This window comes from Zingiber officinale, chromosome 5A, assembly GCF_018446385.1.
Source record: "Zingiber officinale cultivar Zhangliang chromosome 5A, Zo_v1.1, whole genome shotgun sequence".
Lineage (NCBI taxonomy): Eukaryota > Viridiplantae > Streptophyta > Magnoliopsida > Zingiberales > Zingiberaceae > Zingiber > Zingiber officinale.
This window is the reverse complement of record NC_055994.1, coordinates 62,215,391-62,236,530: the sequence shown is the minus strand read 5'-3', so window position 1 is coordinate 62,236,530 and position 21,140 is coordinate 62,215,391.

The following is a 21,140-nucleotide window of genomic DNA, read 5'->3' as shown; positions in this document are numbered from 1 at the left end:
TGCTCTTACATTCATGGGTGTGAAAAATTCTCTTAAGGGTTGCTTGACATGTTAGTGCTCAAGATATTTAAAGAAATTTTAAGAAAAACCAAAAATGTAGAATTAAAGACAAGAAATAAAATGCATAATAAAAACTAGAAAGAAAGTGAAAAAAGAAAAATGAAAATATCTAAAATAACTAATATGCTAATAAACTAATGTTAATTTAAAATAGTCCTCGGAAATGGCGCCAAAAACTTGTTACGTCACCATAACTGCACGGTTACATCGTCAGTAATACAAAAGATATCGAATCTACGGGACTATTGATTAAGCACTAGTTAACTTTACACGACGAGCTATCTAGACAATCGAAGGTTAATTGGAAAAGAGAAAGTAAAGAAAAGAGAGAATGTAAAGAGTAGAGAAAGAGGGAGAGGGAGAGTTTGGGTATCATAGATACTAGGATTTTAGTTTCACTATGATGCTATTTATTGACCATATGCATTATTCATCTCCTTACCTCCATTCTTATGCACATGTAGAAAGTTACTGGCTATCCCCTACAGTGGACAACCGACAGGGTAGTTAGATCAACATTCCTTGCAATTAAATAGGAATGATTCCTAAGAAGTTCGTTAGTCGGATCTACCTATCACTAGTGTCCCTCGGTCATACAACATAGGAAGACATGCACTAATTAATAAACACAGAGATGAGGATTACAATTGATTACGACTACCTACTTCCTTGTAGAGAATTGCTTCTCCTTTCAAATTGATACCCTAGACATCCGTTAGCGGGATCTACCTGTCACTAGTGTGCCTCGGTCATATGATCTAGGGTATCCCTCTATAGGATCTACAATTAATCCACATCTACATGTTTGCACCATTCACACACTTCATCAAACACATAGAAGGCACAACACAAATAGAATATGACATACCACTTTATTGAATAAGGAAATATCCAAATACATAGTTCATATATCCACAATCGCATCATATCTACTTCCTACATCCTAGACCTAGAGATCTACTCCATAGCAAAGGAAATACAACCAAAGATGAAGAAAGAAGTAAACTAAAACCCAATACAAAGAAGTAGAGAGAGGAGAGTGCTTATCCTTGAAGGGTGACATCCTTGGGGGCGTTCCCTTGCTCAAAAGGTGGACAGATCAGCGAAGATGAGGCTTCTAGCATTCCCCCAAGAGGGAGAACCTTTCTCCAAGGAATGGGGTCAAGCCCCAAGCCAAAGATCCATGAAAAGGGGAGAAGCCCCCATTTTATAGCACTTGGCACTGCCCTTGCATGACCATGACACGGTCATGTGGCCTTCAAATGGCCTCGCTCATCTTCCTCTCGACCAAGGTGACACGGCCGTGTGGATTCCAAACGGTCGTGGTCTACTTTAATTCTGGATGGCCTACACGACCCTGTGGCTTACACGGCCTGACCATTCTTGGCTTCTAAAAATACTGCACGACCATGTGGATCACACGACCAAACCCTGCTTGCTCTTTGGAAGTGTTGCATGGCCATGTAGATCCATACGGTCATGCTCTGGATATGATGCTAAGGTGACATGGTCGTGTTGATCCACATGGTCATGTTGTAATGCCCGAAAATTCTCAAAAACCATTTTACAAATATTCTATGATTTTTCTAAAATTTTAGGATATTTTTATGTAATTTTTAGAGTAGCAAAAGTGGCAAAAATAAATATAATTGTAAAATGGCCTAGGCGTGAATTGAACCCGAGACCTATTGGATTCTACGACTTATGGTGAACCTTAGTAACCAGGTGAGAGCAGGGCCGTGCTGAAAGGAAAGGGAAACAATTAAATTTATATTAGAGTTGGGCGGAATTACCCACTTAATATAAAGAGGGAATTAATAGGTGAAGAGTTATTTTAACGTAACTTTTCCTCTCCCTCAAACCCTCACCGCCGCCCACTTCCCCTCCTCCTTCTCTCGGCGCCAACCACAAGCACACCTAAGGATTTCATCCCTAGGGCCATAGGAGGACTTTCCAGCGACATCTTGGATACGAGGACGCTCCCCTCCGCGAGAGGAGCGCATAGACGCGAGAAGATCGTCGAAAGGATCGTCTTCTCCGGGAAATCTAGCGATTAGAATCGTATGAAACTTCGAGCACGAAGTAAGAAACCCCTCACCTGCAGTATAAGTAGCTTTTCGGATGGTTGTATGCTTTTAATTTAGCTATATGCAGTTTTTCGACACAAAGGATGCGAACTAGCGCATATCAAGCGTTCGATCAAATTAATAGCACAGTTAAAATGCAACTTAGGGATTTTAGTAGCCTAGATAAATGCAATAGAAGCATTTTACAACTTATTTTGTCTTGCTACAGTTATTATGGACTAGATGTCCAATGGGTGGGCTCCCACAGTCGCCTCTAGGTGCAGATAACCTAGTTTTGGGTTTAGACAACCTAGTAAAAGCAAGACAATAGTTATTAGCTTATGTTCAGTATTTTACTTTCTCAGTGGCACTGTACTGGATTAGATATCCATTGGGTTGGACTCCCACAGTCGTCCCTAGGTTCAGATAACCTAGTAACCCTAATAAATTCGGGACTTGCAAACCCGAGTCTAGTTCAGACAATAAGAGCTAAATTCGGGACTTGATACCAAAAGCAAGACAATAGTTATTAGCTTATGTTCAGTATTTTACTTTCAGTGGCACTGTACTTGATTAGATATCCATTGGGTTGGACTCCCACAGTCGTCCCTAGGTTTAGACAACCTAGTAACCCTACTAAATTCAGGACTTGCAAACCCGGGTCTAGTTAGGGATGCGCGCATAGCAAGTACAGTTGTCGGGCCCAAACAGCAGCTTGATTATTATTTTAATCTAATTATGAATATAGTTTTCAAACCCCACGAAATAGTTATGTGAGTTCAGTACAGCTTTAGCATCAGATCAGTATTAGCTTAACTCAGTTTTAGTATCAGTTTAGTTCTCCTATTGCTACAATATGATAGTTTATGATTAGCTCTTATTGCCATGATCAGTTTCTAAATTCTATGTTTTGTATGTCATGCCATCCTTAGCATATTCAGTTGTATTTCAAATAGCAAGTTTTCAAATCATAATTGCACTATATGCATGTTTTAGTGAGGTAGATGTTTTCTCACTAAGCTCTCAAGTTTACAGATACTTTTTCCTTATACTGCAGATAAAGGTATAGGAAAAATGGACTAGTGGGGGCTGGAGGTCAATGCAACGATGAAGATGTGTGTGGATGGAGCTTGGAATAAAGACCTTGGGAGAACTAGAACATTTAAGAACTTAGCATTACTTTTTATGTTCTTTTTGTTTGTTTAGTCGTCTAAATGCATGGAATTATAGAAAACCTGCTTAGGTTGTTAGTGATCATGTTTGGAATGTTAGTTGTTTGCTATTAGAATGTTTTCCAGTTGCTTTAGAACTTGTATGGGTGATTGAGGCACGAAAAAGTGCTGAAATCAGGCTTCTGGTACGAAATCAGAACCCCAATCGATCTGCCAATCGATTGGAGGCTTCTCAATCGATCAGACGATCGATTGAGAAGTTCGTACCACGAACAGTAGGCCTCTGGATCGATCAGCCGATCGATCCAGCAAATTCTGTCGCGAACAGAAGGCTCTGGGATCGATCACTGGATCGATTGGCCAGTCTGGATCGATCAGCCGATCGATCCAGAATATTGCCCCGAGCACAGTAGCGTGCTGGATCGATCACTGGATCAATCCAACCTATGTCCCACCCACAGTAGCCTGCTGAATCGATCACCGGATTGATTCAACCATTCCAATCGATCTATGGATCGATTGGGAGGCCTGAAATCAGCCGGGAAACCTTTAGTCCAGCTCCTTGACCATAAGGGATGTAAAATATATTATGAATAGCTTAGATTACACCCTCTAGAACATATAGAATAAAGAAATGATGATAGTTTAGCAAAATTTTAAATAGTACAGTTCCGCAACTAGGTTTAATGATGGTCAGGGAATAGTTTAGCACATCATAATGTGACGGTCCGGCCTTACAGCTTAGTTAGTAGAAGGCGAGTCGTTACAGAGTGGTATCAGAGCAGTTTCCATAATTCCTACACACACACATCAGCATTGAACCTGTAGCTTCCAAGTAAGAACATCTCTCACTTTATTATGTTTCTTGTTTTCATGTTAGAGATAAATAAAGCATGTTTATTTATTATAGTACCTAACATGATAACCATAGATATGCAATTATGATCGTATCGGTTATGTATGTCCTCTATGTCTCTAGAAATGGCACGAGGACGCCCAGCTAGAAGGGCACTAGCCATTGAGCCCCAGCACGAGGCAGACAGTTCAGTGCCTCCTCCAGACCTTACATTATTAGTGGCTCAGTTACAGCAGCAGCTAGCAGAACAGCAACAGGAGATAGCCACCTTAAAGGCTAATCAGCAGAATACTCCCACTGTCACCCCGGAACCATACATAGCAACCCCAGTGGTTATAGAGGTTCCACCAGTCCAGCCTACAGCACTGGTAGCCCCAGCAGCAGAGGCAAAGAGAGAAGCCTATCTGATCCAGTGGCAGAGAGTCAAGCCCGAGAACTTCTTAGGCACTAGTGAACCATGGGATGCTCAAGCCTGGTTCAAAATACTGGAGAGTACGATGGAGCTTCTGGACTGGCCAGAACAAGAAAAAGTGAAGTGCGCCTCCTTCTGCTTGACAGGAGATGCACATATGTGGTGGGAGAGAATTAGAGCCAAGCACCCAGTGAATCAGATGACATGGGTTGACTTCGAGAAAGAGTTCTTCGAGGAGTTCTTTCACATGCGGGTTACAAACCACCACTACGACGAGTTCACTGAGTTTCGCCAGGGCAACCTTTCAGTGGAGGAAGTCGTGAAGAAATTCAACAGATTGGCTCGTCTATGCCCTGAGCTAGTCAGCACAGAAAAATAATGAGTCCGGTTGATGCTCAAGATGCTGAGGCCGGAAATAGCAATGAACGTGGCTGGCGGCGTTCATAGGCCGCAAACCACCGAAGAACTAGTCAGCAGTGCTTTGACCACCGAACACTACCAGAATAATATCAAGCAGCAGAAGCAAGTTCTCTCAGAGTCCAAAGGACAAGGAGGCTCAGGTACTCAGAAACACCAGGGACATAGCTCTAACTGGAAAGGGAACTCCAGCAACAAGCGTAAACCAGGGAGTTACCCGAAAAGAGGACCAGCTAGCAAACAGCCCAGTTATCCAAAGTGTGCTACTTGTGGGAAATTCCACCCTGGAGTTTGTTGTAAGGGCACACGAGGATGCTTTGAGTGTGGACAAGAAGGGCACATTGCCAAGTAGTGTTCGAACAAGGCCAGCTTTCCTCCACCACAGCCGATCCAGTACGAAGCCAAGCCAGCACAGTTGCATCAGATGCAGGCCGCTTTAGATGGTCCCCACATCAGCCAGGGCAGACTAGAAGCCCCTCCAGCTATGACAAATGCACGGATCTACTCACTGACCAGAGAGGACGCAGCAAATGCCTCGACAGTTGTTTCAGGTCAGATTAGTATTTTACAGCAAAGTACAACTGTCTTATTCAATACTGGGGCAACTCATTCTTATATATCCAGGGCATTTGCAAAGAAGTTAGCAATACCTCCAGAGGTACTCAGTAGTCAGTTTCTGACAACATTACCTTCAGGAGAAATTATGGTATCCACGCACTGGCTCAGAGTAGTGCCAGTCGTTATAGCAGACAGAGAACTCTTTTGTGATCTGATAGTGCTAAATATGACTGACTCTGATGTCATATTTGGAATGGACTTCTTGATCAGATACGGTGCCTCCATCGAGTGCCGTAAGCAGAAAATCGTATTCCAACTTGAAGCAGAAGCACAGTTCGAGTTCATCGAAGAACCCAAGAGAAAAGCCAAGAAATTTCTCTCAGCTCTGAAAGCACATAAATTAATGGATTCAGGATGTACGGGATTTTTAGCGCATGTAGTCAATGTCAGTCAGGACAAGGACCAACAGCTAGCAGAGGTCCGAGTCGTATGTCACTACCCAGCAGTCTTCCCTGAAGAGTTACCAGGCTTAGCATCAGACAGGGAGATTGAATTCGAGATAGAGCTCATTCCCAGTACCAATCCTATTTCCAAAGCACCGTATCGCATGGCTCCAGCAGAGCTAAAGGAACTTCATGAGCAACTACAGGAGCTGCTTGACAAAGGCTTCATACGCCCTAGTCACTCACCATGGGGAGCGCCTGTACTATTCGTGAAGAAGAAGGACGGGAGCATGCGCCTGTGTATAGATTACCGGGCACTAAACCAAGTCACGATCAAGAACAGATATCCTCTTCCCAGAATAGATGACCTGTTCGATCAACTAAAGGGAGCAGCAGTGTTCTCTAAGATAGACCTCAGATCAGGTTATCATCAGGTGAAAGTTAAAGAAGGGGATATACCCATGACAACATTCAGGAGTAGATACGGACATTACGAGTTCGTAGTCATGCCCATCGGCGTGACAAATGCTCCAGCTACTTTCATGGACCTCATGAACAGAGTATTCAGAGAATACTTAGATAAGTTTGTTATCGTATTCATCGATGACATTCTTATCTATTCAGGAACTCAGGAAGAACACGCGGAGCACCTGGAAATAGTATTACAGACCCTTCAGCAGAACCAGTTATACGCCAAGTTCACAAAGTGTGAATTCTGGTTAGATCAGGTGTCCTTCCTGGGTCACATCATCTCAAAGGATGGTATCATGGTAGACCCCAGTAAGATAGAAGCTGTGAGTAACTGAAAAAGACCCAAGAACGCCAGCGAGATCAGAAGCTTTCTGGGATTAGCAGGTTATTATAGAAAATTCGTAGAGGACTTCTCCAGGATAGCCTCCCCACTGACAACTCTCACCAGGAAGAATAGAAAATTTCAGTGGACAGAGGACTGTGAGAATAGTTTCAGCGAGCTGAAAAGAAGACTGACCAGTGCACCCATTCTAGCTCTACCCGAGAACACAGCCAGCTTTGATATTTATAGTGATGCCTCGAAGTTGGGACTAGGAGCAGTGCTGATGCAAGATGGTAAGGTAATTGCCTATGCCTCCAGACAACTCAAGGATTATGAGAGGAATTACCCCACTCATGATCTTGAGCTTGCAGCAGTAGTGTTCGCTCTCAAAATATGGAAGACATTACTTGTATGGAGCTCAGTGCAGAGTGTATACAGATCATCAGAGTCTGAAGTACTTCTTCACTCAGAAGGATCTGAATATGCGACAGCGCAGATGGCTAGAGCTGGTCAAGGACTACGATATAGACATCCTCTACCACCCAGGAAAGGCAAATAGGGTAGCAGATGCACTTAGCAGAAAATCCAGTGCTGCCCTATTATCTATAGCAGCCATGTCACCGCCCCTACAGAAAGAGATGACAGATTTCGGTCTCGAACTCATAGTTGGACAGCTCTCTACTATGACATTAGAGTCTACCTTGCTTGGTGACATTCAGACAGCCCAGGAGTAGGATCCTGAAATTCAGAAAATCAAGCAAGGATTAGCAGAAACAGAAAGTGGAGAATTTAGAGTGTCCGCTAGTGGGGTGTTGTATTTTGGCGATAGATTATGTATTCCAGATCAGGAGGAACTATGAAGAAGAATTTTAGATGAGGCTCACAAGACTCCCTGTGCGATGCATCCAGGCTCCACCAAAATGTACCAGGACTTGAAGAAACATTTTTGGTGGCCTGCGATGAAGAGAGACATCGCTCAATATGTCAGCACCTGCCTAACCTGTCAGAGGGTTAAGGCAGAACATCAGAGACCAGGAGGAGTTTTGCAGCCTATCCAGATTCCAGAATGGAAGTGGGAAGACATTTCTATGGATTTCATAGTGGGATTACCCAGAACCACGAATGGTTTTGATACCATCTGGGTAATAGTCGACAGGTTGACTAAATCAGCCCACTTCTTAGCTATCAGGATATCTTACTCCATGGAACAGCTAGCACAGTTGTATTTCAAGGAGATCGTTAGATTACATGGAGTCCCACGAACCATTATATCAGACAGAGATAGTAGATTCACATCACACTTCTGGGAGTGTGTACAGACAGCTTTGGGCACGAAGTTAAAGTTCAGCACAACTTTTCATCCTCAAACAGATGGACAGACGGAGCGAGTAAATCAGGTACTCGAAGATATGCTCCGAGCATGTGCCCTAGACTTCAAGGGAAGTTGTTGCAAATATCTGAACTTAGCAGAGTTTGCATACAACAATAGCTATCAGGCCACTATCGGTATGGAACCTTATGAGGCTCTCTATGGGCGGAGGTGTAGATCTCCAATCTGCTGGTATGAGAGCGGTGAACAGAAAGAACTAGAACTTCAGACAGATCTAGTGGCAGGCACCACAGCAGCTATACAGCAGATCCACCAGAGGATAGAGACAGCTCAGAGCCGCCAGAAAAGCTATGCTGATATACAGCGCAGACCCTTAGAATTTTCAATTGGGGATTCTGTGTTCCTCAGAGTAGCTCTCATGAAGGGAGTAATGCGTTTTGGGAAGAAGGGAAAACTAAGTCCCAGATATGTGGGACCATACCTGATCAGTAGAAGAGTTGGCAAGGTAGCATATGAGCTAAAGCTACCCCAGGAAATGTCAGCTGTCCACAATGTATTTCATGTCTCTTTGCTGAAGAAGCATATCCCAGATGCCACCCAGGTGATTGAGCCCCAGTTGGTACAAGTCCGCGAAGACCTCAGCTATGACAGTCGGCCTATTCAGATAATAGACCGAGCAGTTAAGAAATTACGGAACAAGGAAGTACCATTAGTAAAAGTTATTTGGCACAGTCACACAGCAGAAGAGGCAACTTGGGAGACAGAAGCTAGTATGAGACAGAAGTACCCAGAGTTATTCTAAGTCCGAGGATGAACTTTTTATAAGGTATGGGGGATTGTAACGCTAGAAAATTCTCAAAAACCATTTTATAAATATTCTATGATTTTTCTGGAATTTTAGGATATTTTTAAGGAATTTTTAGAGTAGCAGAAGTGGCAAAAATAAATATAATCGTAAAATGGCCTAGGCAGGAATTGAAACCGAGACCTATTGGGTTCTACGACTTATGGTGAACCTTAGTAACCAGGTGAACCCAGCAGGGCCGTGCTGAAAGGAAAGGGAAACAATTAAATTTATATTAGAGTTGGGCGGAATTACCCACTTAATATAAATAGGGAATTAATAGGTGAAGAGTTATTTTAACGTAACTTTTCCTCTAACCTCAAACCCCCACCGCCGCCCACTTCCCCTCCTTCTCTCGGCGCCAACCACAAGCACACCTAGGGATTTCGTCCCTAGGGCCATAGGAGGACTTTCCAGCGACATCTTGGATACGAGGACGCTCCCCTCCGCGAGAGGAGCGCATAGACGCGAGAAGATCGTCGAAAGGATCGTCTTCTCCGGGAAATCTAGCGATTAGAATCGTAAGAAACTTCGAGCACGAAGTAAGAAACCCCTCACCTGCAGTATGAGTAGCTTTTCGGATGATTGTATGCTTTTAATTTGGCTATATGCAGTTTTTCGACACAAAGGATGCGAACTAGCGCATACCAAGTGTTCGATCAAATTAATAGCACAGTTAAAATGCAACTTAGGCATTTTATTAGCCTAGATAAATGCAATAGAAGCATTTTACAGTTTATTTAGTCTTTCTATAGTTATTATGGACTAGATGTCCAATGGGTGGACTCCCACAGTCGCCTCTAGGTGCAGATAACCTAGTTCTGGGTTTAGACAACCTAGTAAAAGCAAGACAATAGTTATTAGCTTATGTTCAGTATTTTACTTTCTCAGTGGCACTGTACTGGATTAGATATCCATTGGGTTGGACTCCCACAGTCGTCCCTAGGTTTAGACAACCTAGTAACCCTACTAAATTCGGGACTTGCAAACCCGGGTCTAGTTAGGGATACGCGCATAGCAAGTATAGTTGTCGGGCCCAAACAGCAGCTTGATTATTATTTTAATCTAATTATGAATATAGTTTTTAAACCCCACGAAATAGTTATGTGAGTTCAGTACAGCTTTAGCATCAGATCAGTATTAGCTTAACTCAGTTTTAGTATCAGTTTAGTTCTCCTATTGCTACAATGTGATAGTTTATGATTAGCTCATATTGCCATGATCAATTTATAAATTCTATGTTTTGTATGTCATGCCATGCTTAGCATATTCAGTTGTATTTCAAATAGCAAGTTTTCAAATCATAATTGCACCGTATGCATGTTTTAGTGAGGTAGATGTTTTCTCACTAAGCTCTCAAGCTTACAGATACTTTTTCCTTATACTACAGATAAAGGTAAAGGAAAAATGGACTAGTGGGGGCTGGAGGTCAATGCAACGATGAAGATGTGTGTGGATGGAGCTTGGAATAAAGACCTTGGGAGAACTAGAACATTTAAGAACTTAGCATTTCTTTTTATGTTCTTTTTGTTTGTTTAGTCGTCTAAATGCATGGAATTATAGAAAACCTGCTTAGGTTGTTAGTGATCATGTTTGGAATGTTAGTTGTTTGCTATTAGAATGTTTTCCAACTGTTTTAGAACTTGTATGGGTGATTGAGGCACGAAAAAGTGCTGAAATCAGGCTTCTGGTACGAAATCAGAACCCCAATCGATCGACCGATCGATTGGAGGCTTCTCAATCGATCAGTTGATCGATTGAGAAGTTCGTACCACGAATAGTAGGCCTCTAGATCAATCAGCCGATCGATCCAGCAAATTCTATCGCGAACAGAAGGCTCTGGGATCGATCACTTGATCGATTGGCTAGTCTGGATCGATCAGCCGATCGATCCAGAATATTTCCCCGAGCACAGTAGCGTGCTAGATTGATCACTGGATCGATCCAACCTAAGTCCCACCCACAGTAGCCTGCTGAATCGATCACCGGATCGATTCGACCCTTCCAATCGATCTGTGGATCGATTGGGAGGCCTGAAATCAGCCGGGAAACCTTTAGTCCAGCTCCTTGACCATGAGGGATGTAAAATATATTATGAATAGCTTAGATTACACCCTCTAGCACATATAGAATAAAGAAATGATGATAGTTTAGCAAAATTTTAAATAGTACAGTTCCGCAACTAGGTTTAATGATGGTCAGGGAATAGTTTAGCACAGCATAATGTGACGGTCCGGCCTTACAGCTTAGTTAGTAGAAGGCGGGTCGTTACACATGTCATGCTCCCCTTCTAATAAAGTCACACGGCCAAGGTCACTTTCCTCCTTACTTCTTTGACATGGCCGTATAGGTCACATGGCCTGTGATATTTTCCTTCAGTTGTTGTCTGGATTGATCACAAACACTATTTCCTCTCCAATTTCAGCTCTTGTCAATAGAAAATACACAAAGAATAGATCTTCAAACAAAGAAGAGTAATTTTGATGAGAGTAAAACAAAGACTATTAAAGTACATAGACAAAACATGCGTAAAGTATATGAATGTGCATCAAAACATGCTTAATAAGTGCATATATTTTACACACATCACGATCCTACACACAATCTGACAAGCCAACAAAGTGTTACTGATCTAAGACTGGGTTGGGGATCCTTGGCTAGGCCCTTCAATGCTCAAGTCAGTCTCCTCTCTCGAAGGTGGAAAAGGAATAGTAAAGAAAGTGGCAAAAAAGTCAAGCTCGGATGCAAATGTTTGCATACCTCACCAGTGGATAGGATCCCCTTTTTTATAACACCTTACAGAACCTTCGTAATTGTGGGGTGGCCCCCGGTTTATTAGAGTTTGTTAGGTGATGAAAGAAATTACAACCTGGGTGTTTATGTTGGAATGTATACCAAAAGCCTAGCATTTTGTATAAACATTTACTTAGAAATAAGAATAATATTGGTCAATATCTACATTTATATGCTAAATGTAGTTGTTCAATTAATTCATATTCTAGATAATATGGTGTGTGGTGTCTCACACAGAAGATTATGTTATCGGTTCTTTATGAATTATAAATAGTAGCTCACGACTAAGATGGAAAGGAATAAACCATTGGAATAGTCGTAGTGTAATTAGGTATTAGTTTATCTTGACAAATAAATTACACTAGTACACTCTAAGTGTATTAAGTACGACCACTTAAGGTAAGTTCTTTTTTATACTGACTTAATAAAAGAACAAGATCTTAGTTATTATGGAAGTGTGTGCTCTTAATCTTAATATAATAATAAGCACATATATTTAGTATTTATTTCTTTAACTTATCAAAGGGTGAGATTTAGCTCGATAAATCAATAGGCCCGATAAGTTAGAAAATGATATTACTTATAGAGTGTGTTGTTGATTATAGAAGGAAATTGTGTCCTACTAATATAGGTTGATAATGTCCCCAAGAGGAGCTCATAAGGATTGTCATGTTAAACCCTGCAAGTGGACTTAGTCCGACATGACAATAAGGTGAGTGGTACTACTCTTGGACTAAAATATTAATTAAAGAGAGTTGTCAGTAACTCATTTAATTAATGGACATTCGAAAGCTTAAACACAGCGAGACTAACACACTCATAATAAGAAGGAGCCTAATATGTAATTTGGAATTAGTGCGGTAGTTCAATAATAATTCTTTAGTGGTAAGAATTATTATTGATGAAATTAAGTTGGGTGTTCGGGGTGAACACGGGAAGCTTAATTTCATCGGGAGATCAAAATCAATTCCTCCTCTCGGTTCCTATCGTAGACTCTTATTTATAAAGTATTATACCCAACTATACCCACCTTTATACCCATCCTAATGGGGCCGGCCAAGCTAGCTTGGAACGCAAGCTAGGGGTCGGCCAAGACCAATAGGATGAGCCAAGTATGTGGCCGGCCAATGCTTGGAGCCCAAGCATGGTGTGGCTGGCCCTAAGAAAATTAAAAGGATTTTTATTTTAAAATTTTTCTTATGTGGATTCCATGTTTTTAATAAAGAGTTTAAAATTTAAATCTTTAATTTTATAGCTTTCTACAAAAGATTGAGAAAAGATTTGATATCTTTCCTTATTTGTAGATTGAAAGGAAGATTTTAATTTTGATAAACCTTTCCTTTTTTAACCATGTTCATGATTTAAAAAGAGAGTTTAAAATTAAATATTTCCTTTTATACATTTCTACAAAAGATTAAGAAAAAGATTTGATATCTTTCCGTATTTGTAGATTGTAAGGAGATTTTAATTTTAAAGATAACTTTTCTTTTTGGAAATCATCCACATGTTTTAATAGAGAAATTTTAATTTATATATTTTGTTTTGTAACCAACCATGAAAGGATAAATTATTAGAAAAATTTTTATTTTAAAATTTTTGAAAATAAATTAGGAAGTTTTAATTCTTGTTAAAACTTTCCTTGTTTGGGATTATGAGGTGGCCGGTCATATTGTTTTAAGAAAATGAAATAAGTTTTAATTAATTAAATTTTCCTTTTCATGGCAAAGTAAATAAATAAGATTTTATTTAATTTTTCCTTATTTGCCAACACCAAGGATTATAAAAGAGGGGGTAGGGGTGGCTTCATGGCTAAGAACTCTATTCTATTCTCCACCTCTTTTCCTTGGTGGTGTGGGCGACCCTTCTAGTTCTCCCTTCTCCTTTATCTTTCTTCTCCTTGGTCGAAACTCTTCATCCTTTGGAGCTTGGAAGATGGTCGGATATTGCTTGGAGAAGAAGAAGAGAAAGGAGGCTTTGTTTCTTGCATCCCTTGGAGCTTCGTGGTGGTGCCCGAACCTCTACATCCTTGGAGGAGTTTTTGGTGGCCGAAACTTGGTGAGGAAGAAGAAGGGCTTGGGTGATTCCCATCTCGGTAGATCATTGCCCACACAACGTCCGATATAAGATGAGGAATACGGTAAAAGATCAAGAGGTCGTTGCGTACAAAGAAAGGTATAACTAGTAATTATTTCCCGCATCATACTAGTTTTTCTTTGTATGAATCCCAAACACAAGAGGCATATGATTCTAGATTTTTAGATTAGATATTCGAAGTTGTGTTTTTTTTTATTTTTTCGATCTTGTGATTCGATTGTTCTTTTTGGTTAAACCTAATGTTATTTTCGGAAATTAAATATTGAATTTCATTAAGAGGCTTTGTCGAGGCAGTGGTGGATGCTCCCATACCCAAGAAGGCCATGTGCCTCACCATGTTTGACCTGGGAGTCAATTTCCGAAATAAATATTTAATTGAATTTGTAACATAGGTAGATTTGGATCAATAGTGTTAAGTTCCGCTTGCGATCCAAGTATAAACCATTAAGAACCGATAAGTTAAATTTGGAATCAATAATGTTAAGTTCCATTTGCGATTCCGAATTTAATTTCTAAAGAACACAATAGGTTGTTAGGAAAGGTTCAACACTTGTACAAAATTTTTGTACAGTGGAACCGGTACGATCTTCCTAGGACCAACCTACAATTAGTATTAGAGCTAGGGTTTGCCTCTGTGTGTTTGGTTTTCAATTTAATTATGCACATGTCATACATAATTTAGGCAGGATAATAGTAGGATATGCTAACTCAGTGGTTGCAGGCTCCAACTATTATGGTGTATGGTTATTGTGTGCGATTGAACCCTTGGACATGTCAAGGGCATTTTATTGTGTGTGCATGATTGTATTTAACTAATACAACAAGAGTTGTATTAGCCCAAGGATTTTACATTTATGTTCAATCTAGACTTGATGTACATTTCTTTGTGGAATATAGGATTGATGTATGTAAAACTTTATTTTTTTTCTATCGCGGATCGTATCCTTGCGAGGCGTGGTGCTATTGGAGGACCAGAGATGCAGCGGAAAAGGAAGCTTGATGGACCTGACGGCATGAACCCTAGGATTGGCAACACACGAAGGACAGTGATGGAAAATGCCATAATAGTTGGAAAATTAATTTCCATATTTATTACTTTTATTTACTGTGATGTGTGTGATGTATGCTTGCTAGGTTAAAATTCCTCACCTTAAATAACTAAGTGGGAGAGGGATTTTTAAATAAATTCCATGGTCTCCATTACTGGTTTATAAGTGATGCAAACAAACTTGCGCGTTGTCTCTGAGTGCCTTCCTCCATATCGGATGACTATAGAAAATTAACTAGGAGTGTGTGATCTTCCCCATCGGAAGGGGCATAATCTTAATTAATGGACTAAGCGTCAAGTAATGGTATACATTTAGGCACATCTAATAATATCTTCCCCATCGAAGTCACTGCTATTATTTGTGTGACCAAAGGAAAACCAACTATAAATTTGTCAAAAAGATAGGCTGACAAGATAATAAAATTAAAACCCCCTCTTACAAATGTTGAGATTTTATATACGTCCACACTATCGTGGCATACAAAATTCACGGTGTTTGAGGTAATTTTATTTGTCAAGTTAATAAAATTAATGGGTAAAACCCTTCTTATAAATGTTTGGATTTGTATACGTCCACACTAGCTTGGCATGCAAAATTTACAGTGTTTGAGTTAATTTTATTTGTCATAAAGATAGATTGACAAGGTTATTAATGGGTAAAACCCTCCTCTTACAAATGTTTGATTTTGTATACATCCACACTATCGTGACATGCAAAATTCACGGTGTTTGAGTTGTTGGTGAATTTAAATAATATTGTTTTCAAGAATCAATATTATTTTAAATTCAAAGTTTTGACCAAATATTTGATCAAAGATAGACCAACTATTAATTTTATTTGTCATAAAGTTAGGTTGACAAGATAATAAAATTAATAAATAAAATCTACTCTTTGATTTTGTATACGCCCACACTATCATGGCATACAAAATTCATGGGGATTTTAAGGTGTTGGTATTGACCAAATATTTTTGTGATTCTTAGGATTTCAAATGTTTGTCAATCCCCTAGTTGTTATACTATTGAATATACTTAGTAGTCCCAATTAAGATTAAAAATAAGACTTGGACATTAAGATGGACTGTCCTTTCAGAACTAAGAACAATATAGGTGTATTTTATTCATTAGTTGTTGAAACATGTTTAGTGGTGTTATCTACCGGCACTTGGTGTGTAGATACGGGAGCCACTAATCATGTCTGCAATTTATTGCAGGGTTCCAGGAAACCCAACAACTATATGAAAGGGAAAACACTATTTACATGGGCACTACTACAAAAGTAGCAGCTGTTGTAGTGAGAGATGTTTATCTTCTGATATGAATAAAATATGGATTTTTAGAAATTATCTTTACGTGCCAAGTTTAGAAAGAACTAGTTTTCAGTTTCCAAACTATTCAAAGAACTTGATATTCTGCCTCTTTTAATAACAAAGTTGTTATAAAAAAAAGAGGGAAGTTATCTGTTCTGGTACGCTGGTTGGCAATTTATAAATCCAATAACTTCCACGATGCAACAAATGGAAATTAATAACATATCTTCTAACTCTAATAAGAGAAAGCAACCTTCAGAAATGAATCAATCATATCTTTGGCATCTAAGGCTATGTTATATTAACTTGAGTAGGTTTCAAAGAATAATAGCTGATGAACTTTTGGGTTCATTGGTAGTGGAAATCTTAACAACCTTCGAGTCTTACTTGGTAGGAAAAATAACCAAGAAACTTTTTAAGTCTAAAGGCTATAGAGCCAAAGACATGTTGGAATTGGTTCATTCTGATTTGTCAAAACCTATGACTATCCAGGCAAGTGGTGGTTTCAAATATGTCGTCTCTTTTATAGATGACTATTCGAGATACGGGTATATTTACTTGATGTGCCGCAAGTCTAAATACATTGATAAGTTCAAAGAGTACAGGGCTGATGCGGAAAAACGTCAAGGTAAAAGTATCAAGATACTACGGTGAGATCGTAGTGGCAAGTACCTCTTAGGAGTGTTTAGGAGAAACTTATCAGAAGTTGGGATTAAATCCCAACTGACTTCACCTGATACACCCTAACAGAATGGTGTGGCAGAAAAAAGGTATAGGACTCTTATAGAAATAATTAGATCGATCATGAGTTATTACCAAATTCATTTTGAGGATATACTCTGGAAACGGAAGTGAACATAGTACCTTCTAAATCAGAACCCTCTACTCCCATAGAATTGTAGAATGGGCGTAAACCTAGTCTTAAGCATATTCGGATTTGGGGTAGTCCACCACATGTGCTGAAGGAAGACACTGATAAGTTGGAATTAAGAATAAGAGTTCACTTGTTTATGGGTTATCCTAGAGAAACGAAAGGAGGTTTATAGTCTTAAAAATCAGAAGGTCATTGTTAGCACCAATGCCCGATTTTTAGAAAAGGACTATGTAATGAACCACAAGTCCATAAGTAAATTTGTTCTTAAGAAAATAATAAAAGACACGTCTAATCTAGTACCAACTGTACAAGATGAGATATCACAAGAAACTACAACACATATGACAAATGATTCACAATTGGACAAAGTACCTCGTCATAGTGGGAGGGTTGTTAGGCAACCTAAAAGATTCATGTTTTGGGAGAGTTTTTGGACTTGATCCCTGGTGAACATGAACTTGATTCCCGGACATTTGATGAAGCACTCCAAGATAAAGATGTAGCATCTTGGCAAAGAGCAATGAATACTAAGCTTATAGAAAATAAGTCTACAATAGAAAAAGAAGGATAGACGGGAAGGTGGAAACTTTCAAAGCGAGGCTTGTTGAAAAAGGGAAACCTTTTACCAGTAGTCATGCTTAAGTCTATCCGGATTCTTGTATCTATTGTTGCTCATATTGATTATGAGATTTGGCAAGTGGATGTCAAGACAACTTTCCTTAATGGAAGTCTTGAAGAAAGCATCCATATAAAGCAATCAGAGGGGTTCATTGAAAAGGGCAAAGATCATCTAGTATGTAAGCTCAATCGGTCTATTTATGGACTGAAGCAACATCCAGTTTAATGAAGTAATCCAGACATATGGATTTATTCAGTGTCTAGATGTGTTTTGTGTATACAAGAAGTGTGATGGAAACATGGTGGTATTTCTTGTACTTTGCGTAGATGACATATTTGGTAGTTGGAAACAATATCAAACTATTGTCGGAAGTAAGGGTATGGTTATCCAAATAATTCGATGTGAAGGACTTGGGAGAGTGCGCACATATTCTCGAGATTAAAGGGATCACAAGAAAAGAATGTTGTGCTTATCCTGAGCTTCATACTATCCTAGCTCGTTTAAGCATGCAAGACTCCGTGAAAGGTTTTTCTACCTTTTGTGCATGGAGAATCTTTATCTAAAGAGATGTCTCTGAAGACATCAAAATAGATAGAGGACATGAAGGCAGTTCCTTATGCTTCGGCTATCGGAAGCCTAATGTATGTAATGCTGTGTACGAGATTAGATATCTATTTTGCCCAGGGCATAGTTAGCAGATATCGAAGTAACCCAGGACCGGGACACTAGACTGTCGTAAAGCATATATTAAAGTACCATAGAGGGACTAGAGATTATATGCTAGTTTACAAGGTAGATAATTTGATCCCTGTGAGTTACATGGATTTTGACTTCCAATCAGATAGGGGCAATAGTAAATTTACCTTGGGGTTTTGTGTTTACTTTAGGAGATGAAGCCATAACAATGGAGGAGTATTAACCATAGGTGCTTTTCCTGACTCCACCATAGAAGCTGAGTATGTGGCAGCCTCAGAAGCAGCCACAGAAGCTGAATGGCTCAGTAACCTCATGATGGACTTAGATGTGATTCCTGTTTGCCCAAAATTATTTGGTACAGTAGCAAACTCGAAGGAACCACGAGCCCATAAGGCAAGTAAACAAAATAGAGCGCAAGTACCACCCAATACGAGACATCGTATAACGAGGAGAAGTTGTTGCCACCTAGATTGCATCAAGTGATAACCTGGGAGATCCTTTCACTAAGGCCCTTAAGGCAAGAGCTTTTGATGGGCATGTTGAAGGGATGAAAATCATATGTATGGCAGGATATATGGCAGCATAGTCTTTTAGTATAAGTGGGAGATTGTTGGAATGTATACTAAAAGCCTAGCTTTTTGTATAAACATTTACTTAGAAATAAGAATCATATTGATCAATATCTATATTTATATGCAAGATGTAGTTATTCAATTAATTTATATTGTAGATAACATGGTGTGTGATGTCATACACAAAAGATTATGTTATCGGTTATTAATGAATTATAAATAGTAGTTCACGACTAAGATGGAAAGGAACAAATCGTTGGAATAGTCGTAGTGTAATTAGGTATTAGTTTATTTTGACTAATAAATTACACTAGTACACTCTAAGTGTATTGAGTAGGACCATTTAAGGTAAGTTCTTTTTATACTGACTTAATAAAAGAACAAGACCTTAGTTATTATGAAAGTGTGTGCTCTTAATCCTACTATAATAACAAGCATATATATTTAGTATTTATTTCTTTGACTTATCAAAGGGTGAGATTTAGCTCGATAAATCAATAGGCCCGATAAGTTGAGAAATGATATTACTTATAGTGTTGTTGTTGATTATAAAAGGAAACTATGTCCTACTAATCTAGATTGATAATGTCTCCAAGAGGAGCTCATAGGGATTGTCATGTTAAACCCTACAGGTGGACTTAGTCCGACACGACAATAAAATTGAGTGGTACTACTCTTGGACAAAGATATTAATTAAAGAGAGTTGTCAGTAACTCATTTAATTAGTGGACATTCAACATCTTAAACACAGCAAGACTAACACACTCACAATAAGAAGGAGACCAAAATGTAATTTGGGATTGGTGTGATAGTTCAATAATAATTTTTTATTGATATGAATTATTATTGATGAAATTAAATTTGGTGTTCGAGGTAAATACGGGAAGCTTAATTTCATCGGGAGACCAAAATCAATTCCTCCTCGCGGTCCCTATCGTAGCCTCTTATTTATAAAGTATTATACCCACCTATACCCACCTTTATACCATCCTAACGTGGACGGCCAAGCTAGCTTGGAACCCAAGCTAGGGGCCGGCCAAGACCAATAGGATGAGCCAAGTATGTGGTCGACCAATGTTTGGAGCCCAAGCATGGTGTGGTCGGCCCTATGAAAATTAAAAGGATTTTTATTTTTAAAATTTTCTTATGTGGATTCCATGTTTTTAAAAGAGAGTTTAAAATTTAAATCAAACCTTTTATAGCTTTCTACAAAAGATTAAGAAAAGATTTGATATCTTTCCTTATTTGTAGATTGAAAGGAAGATTTTAATTTTGATAAAACTTTTTTTTAACCATGTTCATGATTTAAAAAGAGATTTTAAAATTAAATATTTCATTTTAAAAGTTTCAACAAAAGATTAAGAAAAGATTTGATATTTTTCCCTATTTGTAAATTGTAAGGAGATTTTAATTTTAAAGATAACTTTCCTTTTTGGAAATCATCCACATGTTTTAATAGAAACATTTTAATTTATATATTTCCTTTTATGACCAACCATGAAGGGATAAATTATTTGAGAAATTTTTATTTTAAAATTTCGGGAAACTAATTAAGTAATTATTGTTAAAACTTTCCTTGTTTGGGATTATAAGGTGGTCGACCATATTGTCTTAAGAAAAGGAAATAAATTTTAATTAATTAAATTTTCCTTTTCATGGCAAAGAAAATAAGGAAGATTTTATTTATTTTTTCCTTATTTGCCTAGACAAAGGATTATAAAAGAGGGGGTAGGGGTGACTTCATGGCTAAGAACTCTATTCTATTCTCCTCCTCTTTTCCTTGGTGGTGTGGCCGACCCTTCTAGTTCTCCCTTCTCCTTTTTCTTTCTTCTCCTTGGTCGAAACTCTTCATCCTTTGGAGCTTGGAAGGTGGCCGGATATTGCTTGGAGAAGAAGGAGAGAAAGGAGGCTTTGTTTCTTGCATCCCATGGCGTTTGGTGGTGGTGGCCGAACCTCTACATCCTTGGAGGAGTTTTTGGTTGTAACACCCCACACTCGTCACTACTGGACTGTGAGGGTGGAGCGCTGCTGGACTACTAACTTTACTTAACTATCCTTGTTCACATGTTGATAGTAATTCCTAAAACTCTCGGAGAACTCAAAACATACAATTAACTAGCAGCGGAAGACTAAATGACTCATCTAATACATTCTACTCAACTCTTTGTTAATAAATTCTTATG